Source organism: Pteropus medius, unplaced genomic scaffold (assembly GCF_902729225.1).
Source record: "Pteropus medius unplaced genomic scaffold, Ma_sr-lr_union100, whole genome shotgun sequence".
In the NCBI taxonomy this organism is placed as follows: domain Eukaryota; kingdom Metazoa; phylum Chordata; class Mammalia; order Chiroptera; family Pteropodidae; genus Pteropus; species Pteropus medius.
This window is the reverse complement of record NW_024349796.1, coordinates 4,005,567-4,026,201: the sequence shown is the minus strand read 5'-3', so window position 1 is coordinate 4,026,201 and position 20,635 is coordinate 4,005,567. Positions and strand designations below refer to the sequence as shown.

Here is a 20,635-nt window from a genome sequence, read left to right as displayed (position 1 = left end):
GAGGTAGGATGGGCTGCCGATAGCAAAAATATGTCCAAATTCTTCTCCCGGATACTGAGGTAACAGCCCCAAACTCACCTCCCACGTTGCATCAGGGCTGCCGCGGCAAATTAATTACCACGAACTTGCCGCCTTCACGCAGCAGAAATTCGTTCTCTCGCCGTTCTGGAGGCCAGAAGTCTGACACAAGGTGTCAGGCGGTTGGTTCCTCCGCGGGGCCATGAGGGACAATCTGTCCACGCCTCTCTGCTCGCTTCTGCTGGCTCTGGCAGTCTTTGGTGTGCCTCGGCTCTTAGACACAGCGCTCTGATCTCTGCCTCCGCCTTCACATAACCCTCTCTCTGTCATCTCCTTCTCCCTTTCAAAGGACACTCATCACTGTCTGGATTTAGGGCCCACCCAAATCTGGGACGATCTCATCTCAAGGCCCTTACCTAATTACCTCTGTAAAGACCCTTATTCCAAATGAGGTCGCATTCTGAGGCTCTGGCTGGGCATATCGTTTTTGGTGGACCACCCTTCAGCCCATCACACATGGACACACAGCTGTGGCTCGCCTGCACTGAAGCATCGGTTAGGGTGACCAATGGTCCTGGTTTGCTCAGGACCAGCCCAGTTTTTGCACTGAAACTCCTGTATCCCAGGAAACCCAAGTCACAGGCAAAGCGGACGCTTGGACATCCTAGTGTTGGCTCAGAAAGACCTGGGTTTATGATACGGTGTTTACGAAGGAGAAATTAAAAAGTCAAGCCAAGAGAAGCTGGAGGACTGAAGGAAATACCTGGACAGAATGTCCAGACCAGATCAAATGTCAGACCTAACCCTCTGGGGCTCTGGTTTCTGAGTCCTGACTTGTACCTTTGGGCTTAAACGGCTGTCCTAACAGTGCACGTGGAGATACGGCTTCACAGATGTCCGGAGGTGGGCGGGGTCCAACTTGTGAGCTAGGAAGGACGTTCAAAGCCATGTTCTTACATCCCTCTCACTGGTCTAAAGATCTCGCCTTTACTGTCACTCTTTAAAGGTCTTCATGATGATGAGGATGAGCTTTTAAACCTTTGTCGAGCAATAAAAAGCTTGGAAATAAGAAAGGCAGATAATCAGCGTCAGGCCCGGTGTCCTGAATTCATTCTTTAAGTCCCTAAAAATGTCTCTTCGAAATATCTGTCACTCCAAAACATTTTAGTGGTCGGCATATTTATTCTCATCTGAAAGCCTCAATTTAAGAGTTCCTCAGAATTGGCCAAGCCCTTGGAATTTGAAACTCACTTGGAATTACCGCCTCTTCATCGTTTTTGTCCTATTTTGACGTACGGTACTTAGATGTCACCAGGACTATCAGTTCTTAGCTGGTTCTGATACGTGGCCGAGCACAGAAACTTTCATGCCTGTGTACGCAGGCGACTACAACTGCTGAGCTTTTCTGCACACGCCAATTAAAAAAAAAAAAAAATGAGATTGCAGAAGAGAGTACATTCATCTCTGAGACTGCTACATTGAGAGGGGGTCACCGGGGTGCCCCTCAACTCCATCCATCGGCCCCCTGCTCTGCACTGTTCTTTGCAGCATCGGGTTTGTCACCCTCGAGAAGCGTTAAAGTCACCCAGGAATGATGACGCGACGCGTCCGCGCAGGGTAACGATCTCCTGTGTTCTGGGTGTGCACACGGCTGGCTGAGGTCAACGCTGCGGCTGACTCCAGCCGGGCAAACGGAGAGAGCGGGGCGGGGAATTCTACCTGTGAAGAACATCCCGTGTCGTGGTGTGGAGGGGGCAGGGGGCAAGGAGGTTTGCGCAGAATTAAATGCATGTCATGCGATCTGAGCAGTTAGTGGAGACCCCAGTCAAGCCCACCTTTCCTGCTCACCCACCATATGCACTGTGGGCGGTAACAGGAGGAAAAGGCGAGGTCCCCAAGGAACCTGCCCTTTGGTCGGATGTCAATAAAAATAGTGCCATTTAGTGAGGTGTAGTCTGCACCATCAATTTGCCACCATGACACACAACGTCGTAGTGACTCGCGTTGTACGGATAAAGGACTCAGAAAATCACATGCTCAAGGTCATACAGCTAGGAGATGACAGGACGGAGGCTCTAGTCCTGGTCTCTGATGCCAGCGCTCCGCGCCTTCCCACCAGGGTCTGCGCCAGGGAGTGGGAGGGCAGGACTGTGAGCCCATTACTTGGACAACAGGGATAAAACCGAGTTCCTTTCCAAAACTGTTACGGCGAGTTACAGCCCTAGCAGTGGCGTGTGAGAGTTCCCACCGGCCCACATCCCTAACCCACCCTCGGTAGCCTCAGGCTCTTTACGTTTTTGTCAAGTTGGCTGACATAAATATATGTCATATATGTATTAGCTAACCTTCTTTGCTTTGCTCTGAAATGCTTATTCAAGCCCTTTGTCCATTTTCTATTGAATTATCTGGGGTTTTTTTTATTTATTTGCATTATTTCTTTATATATTCTGACTACTAATCTTTCTTTTTTCAGTTATACGTATTGCCAATAACGTCTGAGTTTGTGCATTTTTTTAATTTTCTCTATAATGTCTTTTGATGAACTGATGTTCATCAAATTTATCAGTCTTTAAGTTCATGGTTTATGATTTCTGTGTCTTTTTCATAAAGTCATTCCACCTTCCTATAGTCGTTCCTAAACTGTTTAGAGCTTGTTGTCCACATTTCAGACTTTAATCCATTTGGAATTCACTTTCTGTGTATTGCGACAGTTGGGGCCTGGCTTCGTGGCTTCCCTCCTGTATGATTTTCAAGTTGTCTCCTCAGTATTTACCCACTAAGCCTGCCTTCTCCCACTTGTCTGCAATGCCATCTGTCAGAAATCGAGCTTCCCTCTGTACAGGTCTGTTTCTGTGCTGATACCGCACGATCTCAACTACTTACAGCTTCATAATTAGCTTCCCTTTCTCTCTCAACTCTTGCACATAAATTTGAGGATCGGCATGTCGCATCCTCCTCCCCAAAACGTCTGTGGTAACGCTGATGGAAATCGCACCGAATCTGCAGATCGCTTTGTGGCGAACTGACATTTCACAATGTCGCCTGATCCTCTCGTGAACACAGTGGGAGCTCTCCATTTACGCAGAATTCTTAATGTCTTTTGAAAAAATTTTGTCATTTTCTCCGTAGAGGTTTTACGCATCATGCGTTAGATTTATTTCCTGGGTACCTTTGCATTATCAAACTATTGATGAAGTAAATAAATAGAACTTAATTTTGTATATATTGCTTTCATTTCCAGAAACCTTAATAAACTCTTATTAAATTAATAATCTATTTGTAAATTGGAGGAGGGTCCGATATACAACATCAGGTCAGTGAATATTGATAGGATTGGGTTTTTTTTGTTTTTTTTTTTTTAAGAACGATCCTTTGAAACTACCTGGCCTGAGGCCAAGACCAGTGATGTCCATTTTCTTTGCATAGAACGTTAACAGGACACAGGTAAGGGATCACAATGAACCCCAGTTCTCTATTGGCCCCCAAAGAAGAGAAGATGCAGTAATATGAGGCAAGCACCATGCATATTTAACCATTAATCCATCTGGTTAGATTCCTGATAAAGGTAGCCACGTGAACCAGTGAGCACCCACTGGACGCGGTGCAGGGCTTTACATACGTTGTCACCTCTAAGTGTGCTGGTGACAACGGAAGGAAGAAAAAAAAAACTGGAAAGACCAAGTATCTTTTTCAAACTGAAGTCAAGAGCTTAGAGTTCTTTGCAGAGGGACATCATGATATAAGTGTCAGGCATTGCCGTTTTGTAACCCAAGGATATCATGAAATATGTCTCGAAGAGAGAAACAACGCACTATTGTGCCTAGCGAAGTTTGGGCCCAAATCTCCGTTTTGCATGTGTTTCTGTTTAGAGAAATAAATCTGCCTTAACAGTTCTTTAATCAGTGGCATAATAACTTAGAAGCCACCATCTGTGAGTTTAATCATCTAAATATTGGGGGGGGCGGGAGGAGGCCAATGATGCTGCTCCTGAGGGAAAAGCTTGAGCAGAAGAAAGCTTAGCAGACACAAGCAGACGGTGGCCACAAGATGACAAAAGAACTAGTCAGCTCATTCAAGTCGGCCAGACCAGCTACTTAGCATTATGACATCTGTTAACTAATTGTGCATCTCTTTCTTCCAAATGAATTATTCGGGATCACTCAGACTGGTTCAATGACTGATGCTCGGTTCTAGGAAGAAAATCCTCCACCACAATTATTACGTATTTTTAGGAAATGGGTCTCACGAATCACGCGTCTCCCAAGGGCTCCGGGAAGCCTCACAGTCTGTCAGCTCCTGGACCAATTAACCGGAGCTCCTGAGGGCAGGATGCAGATGAAATCAACATCAGGCTGCCTCTCCGCTTCCCGTCCCCAGTGCCTACCTCGGTCCAGCACAGGGAGTACTCAGACCCTGTTTGTGGGATGCATCTGCATATGCCTTTGGAAAGTCCTTGATTTCTACCCTGAGAACTGCTCACTGGCGCACATATCAGCTCATCCAACACACTAACATTAGGGACAGAGCGCTAAAATGCCTAATGCCTAGAACCCAAACCTAGGGCTCAAAAGAGCATGTATGATTGAGACACGACTTCAGATATAAGCTCCTGCACCTCTTTCCCAGACTAGAGCGAGCAACTAGAGATGTGACCCCATGTGTAACTCAGGAGAAGGAAGGGGTCAGAAAAAGGAGCACATTACAGAGGGCACAGGAAGCCACTCGCCACTTAGTTAGGGGCCCGTCTGCCCATCAGTGACTCTCCTGCCTACGTGGGTTACAGAGACCTGTAAGTCTGCGGCAGCTCCTGAAGTCCCTTTGTCATGACTCCTGTCTGCGGCCTGTCATGAACACGGACCGAAAGTAAAGGATGATAATAATAACCACAAGAACAAAGATACTTAGAGTTTTTATTTGCGGCAGGTATGGTTCTAAGTGCTTTCACATACGCACGACGAGGTTCTCTTCCTGACTAAACCCTAAACACTGCTTGAAACGTCACGGCTGTCGATGTCGTAAGCGTACATGAAATGCGCATCTGTCTTCCATCCTTCTAAAAACTCCACGGGATTTCCAGAGTGAGACTCCAGAGAGGTCCCGTTAGGAAATTACCCCCTCGCTAGAGACTGTACCTGGAAAACCAATTAAAAAGTAAGGCACAGACAGATGTTTAAAAGACTCTCCCTGTGTCTCCTAAGAGTCAGGAAGGAAGTAGAGAAGTAGCTCCCTCCGAGGCAGTAAAATCGTACACAGAGCAAAATTACAAGTCATCAAACTTAGTAGCACCTGGTCTTTCCTTCAATCGGTTACTTTGATGGGTGGCTGGCTATCTCCTGTGCTCTTGACAACCTTGATTCCTGTGCATTTAGGAGTATATATTGCGTAGGAGGAAAACGAGGCTCCCAAATGTAAGTTCGTGACCAATCCGTCTGTCGGCATGGGAAGCAGAGGTAACACCAGGCCCCACCTGGAGTATTTCATTCCCCGGTTCAGACAGGATATTTGAAAACTGTCGACCACACTTATCAGCGACCAAAGGAGCATAAGACAAGCTGCTGTGAAGAAAGATGGTTTTCATGTGAGATCCAGAGATGATCGGTGGCTGCATGTACAGAAACAGACTCTGCATGTACAGAAACGGACGGAAATTCAAGGGTTAACAGCTCAGCCTGCATCAGTCAATCAGATGTCAGTAAGTAGCTGCCTTCAGAGCCCCGGGCCAGGTGCCATGGAGAATATAGGAAAGGCGAGTAGGAAACAAGTTGGCTGTTGAGCTAATAATCTAATAACAAAAATGTTACATCTGAAGTCCATCAACTGAATCATATACATCCGCAGTCAGGGGCTTGGGTCTGTGTTTGTTTAGGTTGAGGGCCACCCCACCCTGAATATGGGGACACCGAGGGGATTAAGCTGCAGATGCCAGCCTGACACTTTCACTTGGCAGGAGGTAACAGATGTATAAGAACGTCCCTCTTCCTTGCCATTCACAAAAGGAAATTCCACAGGCAGCGTGACAGCTAATCAGTGCACAAGCTTCAAAAGCTACTAACCCTACAGGCCTTATTGAAAGCCCGATACTAAAAACGTGATGTTTATAAAATATCAAAACGTTCTTACTGGTTGTTCTTTCCGGGTTCCTAGCGAGAATCCAACATTCTCATTTCCTTTCTTACAGGTACCCGAATCCCAGAGGAGCTGAGTGACCGGCCCTGAACCCCCAGGAAGTTGGCATAAAAGCTGACATAAACCTCCAAGCACTTGCTGTGGCCCCATCACTGCAGTGGCCTGAATTCCATTATGTTCCTCAGGGACAGAAAGCACCAAGAATGCGGCATATTTAGGGTCAGCTAGCACGCTGTCCTGATTCCGCGGGCCAGGCTTCTACGGAACCCCACGGGGCAGGCAAACAGCCCACCAGCAGCGGCCAGTCTTGCAAGTCCACATGATCGATTCTCTTTTATTTCATCGTCTCACCTGGTCCATCGTGCTCTTCCCTACCCCCATCCCACGCCACCAAAAAGGCAGCAGGAGATGTGTTCCTTCACCCGCCTGACAGCAAATAAACAGCATCCTGCCCCATCACGCTGTACCTGGCTGCGCTGGACTTCAGGAAAACTCAACAGAGAAAACTTATCCTTTTTAAGTAGATCATTTCTCAGTTATCATCAACACTGTAAAATATTTCTTCACACTGTAAGAGGTTTATTACCAGGTTCCCAGGAGGTGACGTGTGCATTTAATGGCCAAGTTCGATGAAGGGCCGGGGGCTTTCTACCCAGTCTTCAGTCTCACTGTGCTCACTTCCCAGGCCTTATTCTCTGGAACCCAGACAGCTAATCCGATGAGGGTGTTTACGTTCATCGAAACCAACCCTCGGTCCCCTGCTCAGCAGTAACACTTGTGCAGTCTAGTGACAGGGTCCCCGTCCTTGTCTGACAGGAATAGAGGCAATGGCGGCCCGGAGGGTCCAGGGACAGAAGACACTTGAGGGCATGTGCCGTCTTTTCTACGCCTCAAGGCCCATCACCTGGGCAGGCACCGATTAGGGCCACACACCAACAAGACACATAAGGCAGAAGAACTGAGCTGGGAAAGTCCTTACAGAAGCCATCCCATCCAGCACCTCTTCTTCCAGTGACAAGCAGAGCAAGGTCCAGGACAGCTGTGTAACGTCCCCAGCTCACGGGGCTAGTGGCAGAGCTTAGGATCTATCCATCTCTCGACCTGTGACGGCCTCTATCACCGGATCATGCCGGCCCCTGGGACCGCATAGCTCTGGCAACTGGAGGACGGTTGCAGTAATATGATTGACACATAGCTGCGGCCTAAAATGAGGGCCACCTGTGATTTCAAAGCATCTTTGCTTTTGCCTTTTATGCCAGGGGCCCAGCAACATGCCAGCGCCACAGCGGTTCCCACACGGGGAGGTGAGAGCAGAGATGGGTTGAGTAACCTCCCAGACTCAGGGTGAGTCAGCGGTCCTCCCGCAGCCTCTGCCCGCTGCTCCTCTCCCACTCCCTCCCTGCCCGCCCACCCCTCGGGCCCTGCTCAGCTCTGATTTCGTGCTCCCCCCAACGCCTGGCTCCCAGAGCCACCCCGCCATTGTTATCCTTGGCAAACACCAGCGCATTGTTCCCCACGCCCGGGGTCAGACGCTGGGAGAAGACACTTGGAACGAAACGCCCGCAGCTTCCACACAGAGCAGGTGGAATTTGGAAAGGGGCCAGTGGCTAATCACAGTGAGACAAACTTTCATGTCAGTCTCTCTGGGTTTCACGGTTCCCGTGTGTTTACCTGCTTATGTCTGCAGGTTACCGAGGAGGGAGCTTGGATCGGCTCCAATAGCAACACCACGGACTGAACACGGTGTTGAGCGAGGGGTGTATGTAAGCTGCACGGGGCAGGAGTGAGCCCCAATCAGCTCGCGAGGACCCCAAGACCCCTCTCCAGTGCACTTCGGCACCTGAAGCTCACAGCTCACTTGGCCCGGGTGGCCCAGTGCAGTTGTCTATCTTTTGCGTTGGTTTTGCCTGGGGTGGACGCCAGGCCTTACGGCTTCGCGCATGGAGATGAGGAGGAGGAAGTGACAATAAAAACAAGGACATGAAAACCCAGCAGAGTCTCGAACGGCAGCCACATCAAGGCCCCCGAGACCTCAGGTCCCAACTCGCCTCCAGAGAAGGTGTGAGGAACAAGAACCCTCTGACCGGCGACCTTGATCATAGCTAGTCCTGTCCCGTGCCATCAGGGACACAGCCCGGTAATGTGTCCAGCCTTCCAAGCTGCCATGGAGCAAGGCCATTCAAACAGAGGTCCCCTAAGGAGCAGCTCGATAAGGACAAGAATTTGGGGACAAAGAAAAGAAAGCTCAGTCTCTTCCCAGTGGTCGAGGGGTGAGCCGAAACGATATTTCAGGTGCTCACCCCTGTACCAGGCGGATGTCGGGGATACAACCTGTGACTCCACCCGCGACCTACGCAAAGTCAGGCAACCTCGCCAAGACTCAGAAAGTAGGAGAAGCGGAGAAGCCGGTGAGGAGCCGCGACCACCCAGCTCAGCCCCGCAGCCCTCGGGGCTGAGCCCGGCCTCCGCCTCCTCAACGGCAGGAAGGCAGAGGCCTCTTCCAGATTCAGCACTGACACCTGCCTCGCAGCATCATGGGACCGTGTCCATCAGTTTCATGTTTGCGGTTAACAGATGTCGGGCGGTGCACTCATGGACGCAGGGTATACCAGGTCCAATCGGGATTTTACTTCAAATCCTCAAATGTTGGTAATATTCCTGGCCTACAGCGGTGGTGATCGGGCAGCCCTAATTTGTCATAAATTCATTGGCCGTCAGAAGAGAAGGGATCTTAGATTTGCTAGATGAGAAAACTGAGATTTAGGCCAGACAGCTTGCTCAAGGTCACACAGCGGGGAAGGGGCACACCCAAGTCCCCCGGACTTTCCAGTGCAGGAGTCGGGGCAGGGGTTATGCAGTGGGCGGGGGTGGCGGGGGAGGCTGAGATTAAAAAAAGAAAAAGAGAAACCTACTTATAATGACTTTAAATGGCTCATTTGATCTCTTTATGTTCCCCTATTTCTACTTCTCAAGGGAATATTTCAACCATTCTCTAACTCTGAGGACCATGAAGAAATGGCTTATGCAAAACCAAAGAAGCGCCATGTCTAACAACATAGAAATTGCTCCTCTCTGGGCAAAAAAAAAAAAAAAAGAGAAGAAAACATCACAGGTGCCACCTTGTTAAAAAAAGGAAAAAGGAATTTTTTTATGTCCCCAGATTTTTTTTAAAATGATTTGCTCCATGAACTTTTTACACATATAACCTTTACATATAGAATTCTTTGAGGCAGCTGCTTTAAAATTTAAAATTTTTAAACCAATCAGAACAGGAATGTCTCAAAAGAAAACAAATTGCTCTTTATAAGCGAGCTTGGCACTGTCTCCTGTGTCCCTTGTACAGCATGAAGCCACCGTTCCCATGTGGGCTGCGGGTTGTAAAAGACCGTATAATCACACCGAACAGGAAACGTACACATGCCATGGGTGTATAAAGTGCTTTTGAGAAACAGTACGTGAGGATCTGCCAGGGCTCTTTAAGAGAACTTACAAGCCTGACCATGTTTTCTGATCTCAATCTAAATGGGTTTCACCCAGCTCCAACCAGGAAACTCAACATGAATTTACAGAGGCTTCTCCTCAAAGAACACCGTCTGCACTGATGCTGGACTCTTAACTGATTTTGGTGGGTCGGGGGAGGGAATGGAGGGAAAGTTTTTAGACCTTTAAAACTGGAAAGTGTTTTGTTTTCGTTAAGAAATGTAATTGCTATGTCATAAGCCAAGCACGCAAAGGGTCCAACAGCTGCGAACCTGAGCCGGGTTTGGCATAAACCCACTGAGGTGCTGGCTTCACAGCCCCCAGCGTGAAGCATCGCTTAGAATGCATTTGCAGCAAAGGGTGCTTGCCCCATCTTTGAGAAAAATCATTTGCTATGCCACATGAACTGAGATCGATGAAAGGGAAAAATATTTCCTCCCCAGGTTCCTCTTCCCCCAGCACTAAGAACCTGCCACCTTTACACATACTTTTGGAAACATCTACAGATGTCTTTCAACAGAAACTGCTCAGGCCTATAAATCTGAGCTCATCGGTATAGGCAGGATGTGTTTCGAAAATGAGTCATCACTCAGAAAGAATGTGTTATTTTTCCTTTAGCAAAAAGGAAAGCCTTCCCCCTCCCCGCCCCCGACCCTTTGTTCATTTTCATAAAAATCGCCTTTACCCTCACCCTGTGAAGCCCGAGGAAATTCCAACATTTTGCTCTGGAAAGTTACAAGACCTGGTTAGCTCTGGGTGCAGAGTCCAGCAGGAATTACTGTGTGGGGACTAAGTGCCCAGCGCTGCCAGTGATGCTGCCTTATGTATGTTAAGCATGCAAGCTTAGGAACATCTACAAGCGAAGTTAATCACAAATAAAACCGTCGTTGAGGTAAATGCTTTAAAAGTCTTCTTCTCCATGAATATGTAATGATATAGGAAATGCTCATAATGATAAAGGAAAAAAACAGGACTTAAAATTCTATATTCACTATAATCAAAAAAATTTTAAATCCGTGTATGATTTAAGAATGAATAGAAACACTGAACTGTCCTATGATCTTTTTAAAAATTAAATCAGCCGTTAAAAATTTAACAAAACGACCATCCCTGTGTCAAAATAGTTTTGTAGGCAAGTTCTACCAAATTTTATCAATCCAGTCTTATCAATCCAGAGAACAGAAAAAGAAGAAACATCCCCAAATCACTTGACAAAGCTGCTGTCGCTTTGAAACCAAATCCGATGAGGATGGCACAAGAACACAAAATTACAGGCTACATTCACTTGTAAACAGAGATGTGCAACTTCTAAACAAAATTTTAGTAAGTCAAACCCAACAGTGTATTCAATAATAATAATAATAACATAACAATAATAATAACAAAAGCATCCTTAATGCAAATAACATAAGAATAACTTAACATTAAAAAATATCTTTTTTTTTAGGCGAGGCAACCCTTGGTTGACCTCACAGATTGCAAGGACCTTGTCAACTTACAGTCCCTTATTTTTTATTTTTTACGCCTACGGCACCTGGGCTTACTAGGTGGTCTCCCACCCAAGTACTAACCAGACCCAACCTTGCTTAGCTTCTGAGATCAAATGGCATTGGGCTTGTTCAGGGTGGCATGGCCGTAGACAGAAAATATCTTAATGTAGCTCTCCCATTAACATATTAAGGACAAAAGTCATGATCACCTGAATAGATGTAAAAAAAAAAAAGCGCTTTGTAAGATTCAATGCCCATTCGTAAAATTTTTTAAATATTAGCAAACAGGGACAAAAACTTCCTACTTTAATAAAGGAAAATCCACCCACATCACACAGCAAACATCACATTTAATGGTCCAACGATAGACACTTTTCCTTAAAACCTTTAGAGCTGACGAGGACCGCCCTCTGTTCAACATGGCACTAGAGGACCTCGCTAAAGGAGTATGACAAGAAAAATCAATACGTAGAATCGAAAAAGAAAAATATGGTCGCAATTACAGATACTGTCATAATCTCCCCAGAAAATTCAAGACTCCACAAAGTATTATACTTCATAAAAGAGTTCAGCTCATTTGTTACATATGTCATTAATATACACAGATCTATTAGGAAAAAAGATAAAGCGCTACCTTTATGAATGGGGTAGGCAAGGATTTTTTTTTTTTTTTTGCCATGACATTAAAATTATAAAGCATTGAATTAAAAATAGACATTACTCCTTTACGACAAAAGACAGTATGAAAGCAGATTAGGAGGAGATCATCTGAAATGACTGTGTAGAAGAGAGTCAGTGTAGCAGACCTGTGACTGCCTCCTCGGAAAGCCCGCTTACAAGGCGGGCCCTTGGCTGGCGTCTGGGATTGCCGGAGAGTGCCACCATTCCCGGAACCGGCGAGTAGCTCCCTGGGCAGAACCTGTTCGTACAAACACTGTGGTGTGTGCCCACCATCTGCCTTCCATCTGGGAGTCTGGATTTCCGGTATGTTCTACATGGAGGGTGCCTTCGTGACCAGCCCCCAATAAAACCTTCGAGTACAGAGTCTCTAACAGGCGTCACTGGTAGACAACATTTCACGCTTGTTGTCACAATTTGGTGCTGGAGGAATTAAGCGCATCACCCACTGTGATTCTGCGAGGAGAGGGATTTGAAAGCTCACACTGGACTACACCCCGTGTGCCTTTTCAAACCTTTACTAATTTTGCTTTGTCTTCTTTTGCTGTAATGAATCTTTACTGTATGACTATGAGCTGAGTCCTGCGAACCCCCTAGGGAATCACTGAACCTGGGAGTGGTATTGGGGTCCCCCAGCCCACCGCAAGACCGAGAGCACTGGCCCTGTGGGCTCTGGCGAGCTGTGACATCTGCTGTGACATCTCTGTGCAGAGAAGTTCAGAAAGGTCCCCGGAGCGAAAGAAAAAAGGGCAACGCTCTCTATGGGCATAAAACACACGGTCAAGGGCAGGGGGACCCTCTCCACCGCCTTCCAAAAAGGTACATTTCAACTGTCCTGGGACAAGGAGCCTGCCCCGTAACTCAGTGGATGGCCGGTGTTCTTCACTGTGGCCTTCTTTTTGATTTTCATATTAAATCCAAAACCCGATGTCCAGCCTTCAGGGACCTGTCAGCCCAGTCTCGACCCCTCGAGCCCACATGCGACCCGCCTCCTGGTCAGCTTGCCATCGCGCCGGCCAGCGGCTGCGTCCTTTCACCACGTCCGCCTCCCTTCTCTCTCCCATCGGCCTTGAAAATTCACTGACTTGATATTCCCCCAATCGATGACATTTTTAAGTGTTTACCAAAACCCTATGCAGCCCCGGCGGCAGCATCGTCAGAAACACAGAAAGAACATCCCACACTCGTAGCATCTGGCGGTATTTCTGTTCTCCAACCCCTGGCACCCGTGTTCTACATCAGTGTCAACGCGGAGACACATTGCCCTCCTGAGTTGTGTGTGTTTGTGCATGCGTGTGCGTTCTGCCCTGACAAGCAAGTTTTTCATGCACCATCTATTATTATAATGTCTTCAAAACACCCAGCACGAGCTCTGCATACAATGAAATTCCTTTGCCCGCTGATCATAGCAAAGGGCCCCCAATTTTTTTGTTTTATGATGTTTTGATAGTCGCGATATTTAAGAACTTTTGTGGCATGGACATCTATCAATCAGAATGGATTCCTCAATGACCACGTTTGGGGCAGTGGGGGGCAGTGCAGTCTGCCTATCTCTCTCTCTGCTGGAACATACACCAGCCAGAGTCCCGAGCAGGGTTCTGGAGGCCCCGAGCTGCACCTCGTGTTAACTCGTTAGTTGCTGGTTGTGTGGAGGTCCCAGGAATCCTAGAGGTGTGGCTTGAGTGCTGGTGGGGACCAGGACCCAGGACAGAGGTGCCTGACCACTACTGCGGGGTGTCGTGCCATTGGAACAGCCGTGGCCATGCACGCGCACAGCAGTTGACAGCAGCCCTGTGCCGATGCTCTAGAAGACGAGGTGACCAGGACGATGGCGCCGCCCACCCCCGGAAGCAATGAAGTCTCTGAAGAGCAGAGCCTTGAGTCAGGTGGCATCTGAGTGGCCTGGGCTAATGTGTAAAAGCTGGAAAGAAAATGCAGTGACAGAAGCTGCAAAAGTGGCCTCGGGAAGTCACTACACATTGGAATAATTCCTAGCTATGGAGGAGGACGGTGTGACTCTCACAGGAAGAAACTCTTTACGTAGTAAAAGAAAAATACACTGTCGAGAAACAACTTTAAGGTGAAAACATTAAGAAGATCGTTGTATTAAGAAGATCGTTGTATTAACCATAATCCTAATCAATCAATCAAAAATGAGTTCTAGTCACCTATTATGGCATTTCCTTTACATTTTTGATAGCGGTCAATACAAAGAAAGAATTCATTTTTCTAGTAAATCACTAAAATGTAGCTCTTCTGGAAAGTGAATCAGATGATCATTTTTATTAGCTCGTGCTCTTTTGTTGGCCTCATGCCGATAGCTGCTTTTTTGCTACGTGCAACAGCAGCATTACCTTCTATGGGATTTGAGCTACGTATCTGCACAGATGAGGGGGAACAGGGACTCAGGGTCATGGGCTTCCAGGTTGGCATAGGCAGGTAGGTCTAAGATTAGGGACATAATATCAATGAATCAAGAGGGGGAGAGACAAGCGGAGCAGAAAGTAAAACCCTTTTAGTAAATGGCAGAAAACACTTTGAGACAAGAAGCCATATCTCCATATTAAAGGCTACTCAGAGTCGGGTCTGCAGGCAATAGACTGAGGCCCAGAGATAAGCAGAGCTGTTAAGAGTAAGCATTTAGAGTCTTTTGCAGCAATTTGAATATAAAATATATCTGTTGTTTCCAATAACTAAAAAATAGGGGGATTATATTTTACGTCTTTAGGTTTTTTATTTCATTTTTCTAGCAATTCATTTTTATTGTAATTTACAAATGTGCCAATATGAAACATATTGGAAGTTTTAAAAATTGCTTTCTTGGTGGGACTGCAAATTGGTACAGCCACTGTGGAAAACAGTATGGCGCTTCCTCAAAAAACTAAGAATGGATCTACCATATGATCCGGCAATCCCTCTACCAGATATTTACCCCAAAGACTTGAAAACCCGTATCCCAAAAGATATTTGCACACCAATATTCACAGCAGCGTTATTCAAGGTGGCCAGGACACAGAAGGAACCGAAGTGTCCTACGATAGATGACTGGATAAAGAAGCTGTGGTACATATACACGATGGAATATTACTCAGCCATAAGAAGAGATGAAATACTGCCATTTGTGACAACGTGGACGGAACCTGAAATAATCATACTAAGTGAAATAAGCCAGACAGAAAAGGTTGATAATCACACGATATCACTTATATGTGGGATATAAACCTACAAGCAACAAATGAACAGGACAAACAGAGACTCACGGACACGGACAATAGACTAGTGGTTACCAGAGAGGAGGGGAGAGGGGCAGGAGGGAGGTAGATGGGGTTCAAGGGGTCAAATATGTGATGACAGAAAGAAATCTAACTATGAGAGGTGAACACACAATGAAATATACATATGTCTTAGTGTTAAATCGTACACCTGAAACTTACTGGATTTTGTTAACCAATGTCACCATTTAAAACATTAATTAATTAAAAAAATAAAAATAAAATAAAAATTGCTCCATCATAATTTTGAGAAGAACTGCTCTCTATGACTTGAATATTTAAAAAGAGAAGAGTTTTGTGACTTTCAAACAATGATTTTCCTGTTTGCACAGGAATCTGCAGATTCCCTGGAATCAACCGAAGTAAAGCACTCTGTTCAAAAGACAGATTTGCCAGCAAAGAAGGAGGGAAATGAGTTGGTTTCCAAAATGCTGGAAGAAGTAAACTGGGAGGTCCCACGAAGGCTCTTCCACCATGACGTCTGGGTCCCAGCTTCGGCAGCACAGTTCACTAGAGCACCATTTCCCGAAGCCAGAGAAGCAAGTGGTCACTGGCACCATCGCCCACCCGAGGCTCCCTAGGTGCTGGAGTAGCACACTCCCCGCGATGAAAACTCCATCCGATTCATCTCCAGGAGCCAAGGGCACCCTGACATCAGTGACGGAAGAGCAGACTTGCTGACAGAGAAGTAGGAACATGTCATCTGTCCGTAAAGAAGGGATTCTGCTGCTTCGTGAGCCACAGAAGCCTCTGTGGTCATCAGCAATGACCGAAGGCCCTGGCGCTAGCTCTGCCTTAAGTAACATCAGATGAGTTGCTTCGCAACTCTGAACCCCACTTCTCTACCTGCAAAATGTTAGCGCTGAACTACGTGATCTCATGCATTTACTCAAGCAACACATCATTATCAGGCACCGACCACGTGCTGTGAGCGACACAGACGGGGTCCTGCCCTGGTGGGATCGCAGCCAAGTAGACTCGGTGTTCCCACCCCCAATTCTAGCATATTCTAGGGTTCCATACCGTGTGCTTTCATTTCTACCCCCCAGTGTTTTTTAGATTTTTTTTTTTACCGAAAATAAGAAAACAGAAAGAAAAACCAAATATCATGCATTATACACAGCAAGCCTCTTTAAGAAAATGCACTCCATCAAACCTCAAACTTAATTCAGAGCTAATTATTAACATAGATTTATAAAGGAATTCATTTCGAGGTTCTTTCAAGTGACAAATCCTATAGTTCACATATTAACGATTATAATAGTTATCGAGTGTTCGTTATGTCCCAGGCATTGTGCTAGGCTACTTCATGCCCTTTCAGACCAATTCAAGCCTGCGATGCAGGTAACATCTCATTCCTGCTTTACAGTTTCAAAAAGCTGGGGCCGAATGAAGTTAAGACCGATTTGCCCAAAGACCCACAACTGGTTAAAGATGGGCCCAGGATGTGAAGTCAGCACTCACATGCTTTCTTACCCATTCACACCTTACCATCGAAACACGAATGACACGACGTGGACAGGCGGCTTGTAGTGCTGGGGTTTGGGGAGGACGATGAGCATTTTCTTATTTCACCGCACAAAATCCGACCAGGATGACAAGCCCTGCGTTTCACTGACACGCGTTAAAACCGCACGCCTCGTCCCCGTTTAGCATCGTCCGGCTGCCTTTATTTTGCGTAGAAGCCATTCACTGCTCTGAACACACCGACTCTGCAAGGAGAGGCTCGGCGGTGCCCCCGCCCCCACAGGCAGTGCATTGGGAGGTGACCAAAACGATGGGAGCTCTTTCACAGACAGGAGTGTGGCGAAGCAGATCTGCCTCTTCGGGGAGACTCTGACTTCTGAAAGACAGGGAGGCGACAGTGACCTCCTGCAGAGCCAGCCCGAGCGCCAGGGGTGTCCGACGGGTCGGCTAGGGCCCACCCGGCTGGTGGAGGGCACTGTGTTTTAACACGACGGGCTTTTATTCTCTTAGAAACACTTCACAGCGAGCTGGCGCAGCAAAGCCAGGAAAGGGGCGCCCCTGCTGAGCTCGTGGAAGCTTCCAGCCCAACCCAGGGAGTTGACAGCTGAAGAACTCGGAGCGCTTCTCCTCACTTGGCCTGCTTGCATTGCGAGCCCTCGGCCCTTCAACCTGCAAAGCTGAAGAGCCGGGGGGCTGGGCTGTCCCCATCCTGGCCTGCCCACTCGCGGCCCAGGAAACACTGCGGTCCCAGCAGCAAGCCCCTGCCTGCCCTCTGGTTCCCAGAAGCCAGCGGGTGCCGTGAGGTGGCACTGGGACCTGGTGGCGGGGGGGTCTCCATGGACTGTTCAACAAGGTAGAGCTCGGCACCGCAGTTGTGACCCTTGGCACATGAATGACACGTGTGCATGTACGCGTGTGCGTGCATGAATGTGAGTGCACGTGTGCATGCCACCAGCCCCACAAGGGTACTCCAGGTACCGTATTATTGGATGTTTACTTAAAAGCATCAAATAAGAGCCCAACAACTAGAAGGTCCCGAAGTTCCTCTGAGGAACAGGTTAAGCTATTTTAAAGTCCCCGATTTGCCATTAAACGAATATTACCTGTGTCATTCACAAACCAACATTTTTTTATTGAGCCAGACACTACAGCAAACACCTCGTCACCTCAGGAAAGCCTCACGGCCACCCCGCGGGACAGACACTAAGAGTCCTGAGGTTTTATACTCGTATCTCTGCTGTGCGCACAGAAAACAATGACAGAGAGAAGCTGGAATTGGGGTGTGTGCTTGTGATTGGTTAGGGGGAGACTGAGGGAAAGTGTCATTGAGGAGAAAGAAGGGTGGCAGACGGCAGCAGCTCTGCGGTGATTCTCCAACTTTAAGGCAGACACGCATCCACTGGGTAGCTCAATGAAACGCAAATTCTGTTTCACGAGGCCTGGCGTCGGGCCTGGGATTCTGCATGATTGAGTCCCCAGATGATGTCATGCTCCTGGTCTTCAGACCATACTCTGAATAACGACTATTACAGAAAGAGGGCAAGGAAGTTCACTTTATCTGAGAAATGGGGCATCATCATGTTTCGCCATGCTAAAACTAGAAGTCTGTATGAGTCCATGATTTTTTCTACAAAGTAGAATATTTCATGATCCCTGCAATGCTGGATATAACTTAAGAGTAACACCTTTATAAGGCAAATTCTGCAGAACCATTCATTTCCTTCTGGGCTCTGGAAACCTCCCGAAGGATGGGAATATGTCCTAATCATTTCATTATGTCCATTGCCTAAAATGGTGCTTGACATTTACCAAGTGACCAATAAACGCTTGCTGAGACAGTGTTCTGTAAACCCGTTAGAGGCCACAAGCAAGAGGAAGATGCTAAATAATCAAACCACAGACCTACAGTTAAGGCAGGGATAGCAAATTTATCTCAGCTTATAACAGACGCAGACAGCATGGTGATGGCCGCCTGGTGTGCTAGGTTGAGAGGAATTCCGAGGCTTCGTTAGGGCTCCACGAAAAAGAAAGGCATTGCCAAGATCAGTCATTAATGTGCAACACTTGGGAGGAAAGTAGTAAAAACACATGCGCCATAAATTTGCCACCATTTCTAGGTAGTATCTTCCCAAGTCTAGATAACAAAAGGAGATAATAGTCTATAGAGATCTTTTCCATAAAACAAACAATTACGACTTCAGGATGGACGTGGGTGCCTTCTCTCAATAAATTTACCAAATTCGAAACTTGTATTCTTTTCCTAGAAAACTCTTCCATGAGCTGCACCTGTCATAACTGCTTCAGGTCTTTCGAAAGCTCCACTAATTACGTCCACTCCCTCCCACACTCGGCATCCAGAGCCTCCAAAGCCATGTCCTAATCTGTCTTCAAAGATTCTGGATTTGGTGAAAACATCACAACTTAGTTCATTATTTTAATCCTCAAACTTGCTTAGCAAGGATCTTATGAATGAATATACCCAATTAATCTCAGAAACCTGAGGTTCTCTTTCAAAGCAGCTTTGAAACTTGTTGGGTTTCAATCACCAGTGTTTTTACAAAATGTCGATAGTTAGTATTTAGTTGGGTGATGATAGTCCTCTACTGCATTTTTCAGGAAGATATTGTTAGTAGAGTATTCCCCGAGTTCTTATATAGTTAAAACTTTTTTTCTATAACCTTGATACTTGAAGGAAAAATTAGCTGGATATAAAATCTTTGTTTCACACCTTCCTAAAGTTTCTTAAAAATATTGTCCCGTCGTGGTCATGCTTTGTATGTAGCAGTTGACAAGTCTGATACCAACCTAATTTTCTTCCTTTTTTAAGTGACTTGGGATTTTTGCTTGGAGGCCAGAGGGCTGTTTTCATCTTCTTCCTCCTTCCCCCCCCTCCTCCCTCTCCATCTCTTCCTCTCCTTCTTTATTATCTTTAACCACTGAGTTTATTAGGCTATGTCTAGAATTTAAGCATTTGGGGTAAATTTTCCAGATACATATATAAACTTTAAATATGTAAATTCTCATCTTTTTTTTTCCTGGAAAGCATTCTTGGATAATAACTTGTAAAGTTAGTTTTATTCCATTAATCTGCTTTTCCTTCTTCAATTGTTTGTGTGTTGGATCTTCTTTATCTATCTTTTAAATATCACTCTCTGAGCCTTTTCACCTCTTTATCTCATTTTTGTTGTCTTAACTGATTTTGCTCTTCTTCAATATCCTATGTTATATTTTCAACAGAATATAAATGGATACTTTGTAATTTTGTCTTCATTTCTGGGATGATTTTGTCTTTTTCTTCAAGTCTTTCTTGCGAGTCATAATCTCTCATTTTCTAGTTTTTGTTTGTTTCTACTCTGGTTTTCACATTTCTGTTTGAAGCTTTCTTTTCTTCACATGTTTGTTTGACGATGTTCACTTCCTGTGGGAGGTGGTATTATAGTTTTCATTTGCTCTGTGGCTGTTTTAAGGGGGAGTATTCTCTTCCTTCTGCTGAAAAGTTTTCATTCTCATTTTCTATTTTCTTTTTATAGTAAAATTTAAAGGATGTTACCTGCCATTTTCACATCATTCTTAAATAACTTGGATGTTCCTAGACCCACAGAACAGCTGTTTCTAAAATCCTTTGGGTGGCTCCCTAAGTTCACTAACTCAAGAGTGCCCTCTTCTGTTGGTGCAGTGAACTGCAGTATCTTAACAAATGGCACCTTTTTAGATGGGGGCTGGGGAGTTGTCTTCGCTGGTTTGGGACATTTACTTCCCCACTTATATATAACTGAAGTTTATAGTGCTTCCTGTTTCCTAGATACACTTTAGCTGTGGGTTATGAGTGGTTTTATTTGCTCTCCCTGTTGATCTCTATACAAACCAACAGGAGAATGAATAGAGAAATCTGGAAAACATCAGAACGTTAGATTTGGGTGGCAATCTCTTTAAGTCTAAAGTAACGCTTTGATGACAGAATAATCAAACACTTCCTTCAACGGTCACAGTGCCCATCACTTACAGACTATGACGTGGCTACAACTGTTAATAAAATAGATACAAACACAATAAATATACATCAGATTAAGGAACAACAGGATGGTCAAGGTCAAAGTTACTGCG

General features: G+C 46.1%; 1 protein-coding gene and 1 pseudogene across 1 annotated transcript in view; both read right to left on the bottom strand.

The window, feature by feature from the left end:
- Positions 1-20,635, bottom strand: part of KIF26B (kinesin family member 26B) — a 385,762-nt gene that overhangs the window by 303,460 nt on the left and 61,667 nt on the right.
- LOC120619390 (uncharacterized) lies at positions 11,147-11,265 on the bottom strand (annotated as a pseudogene).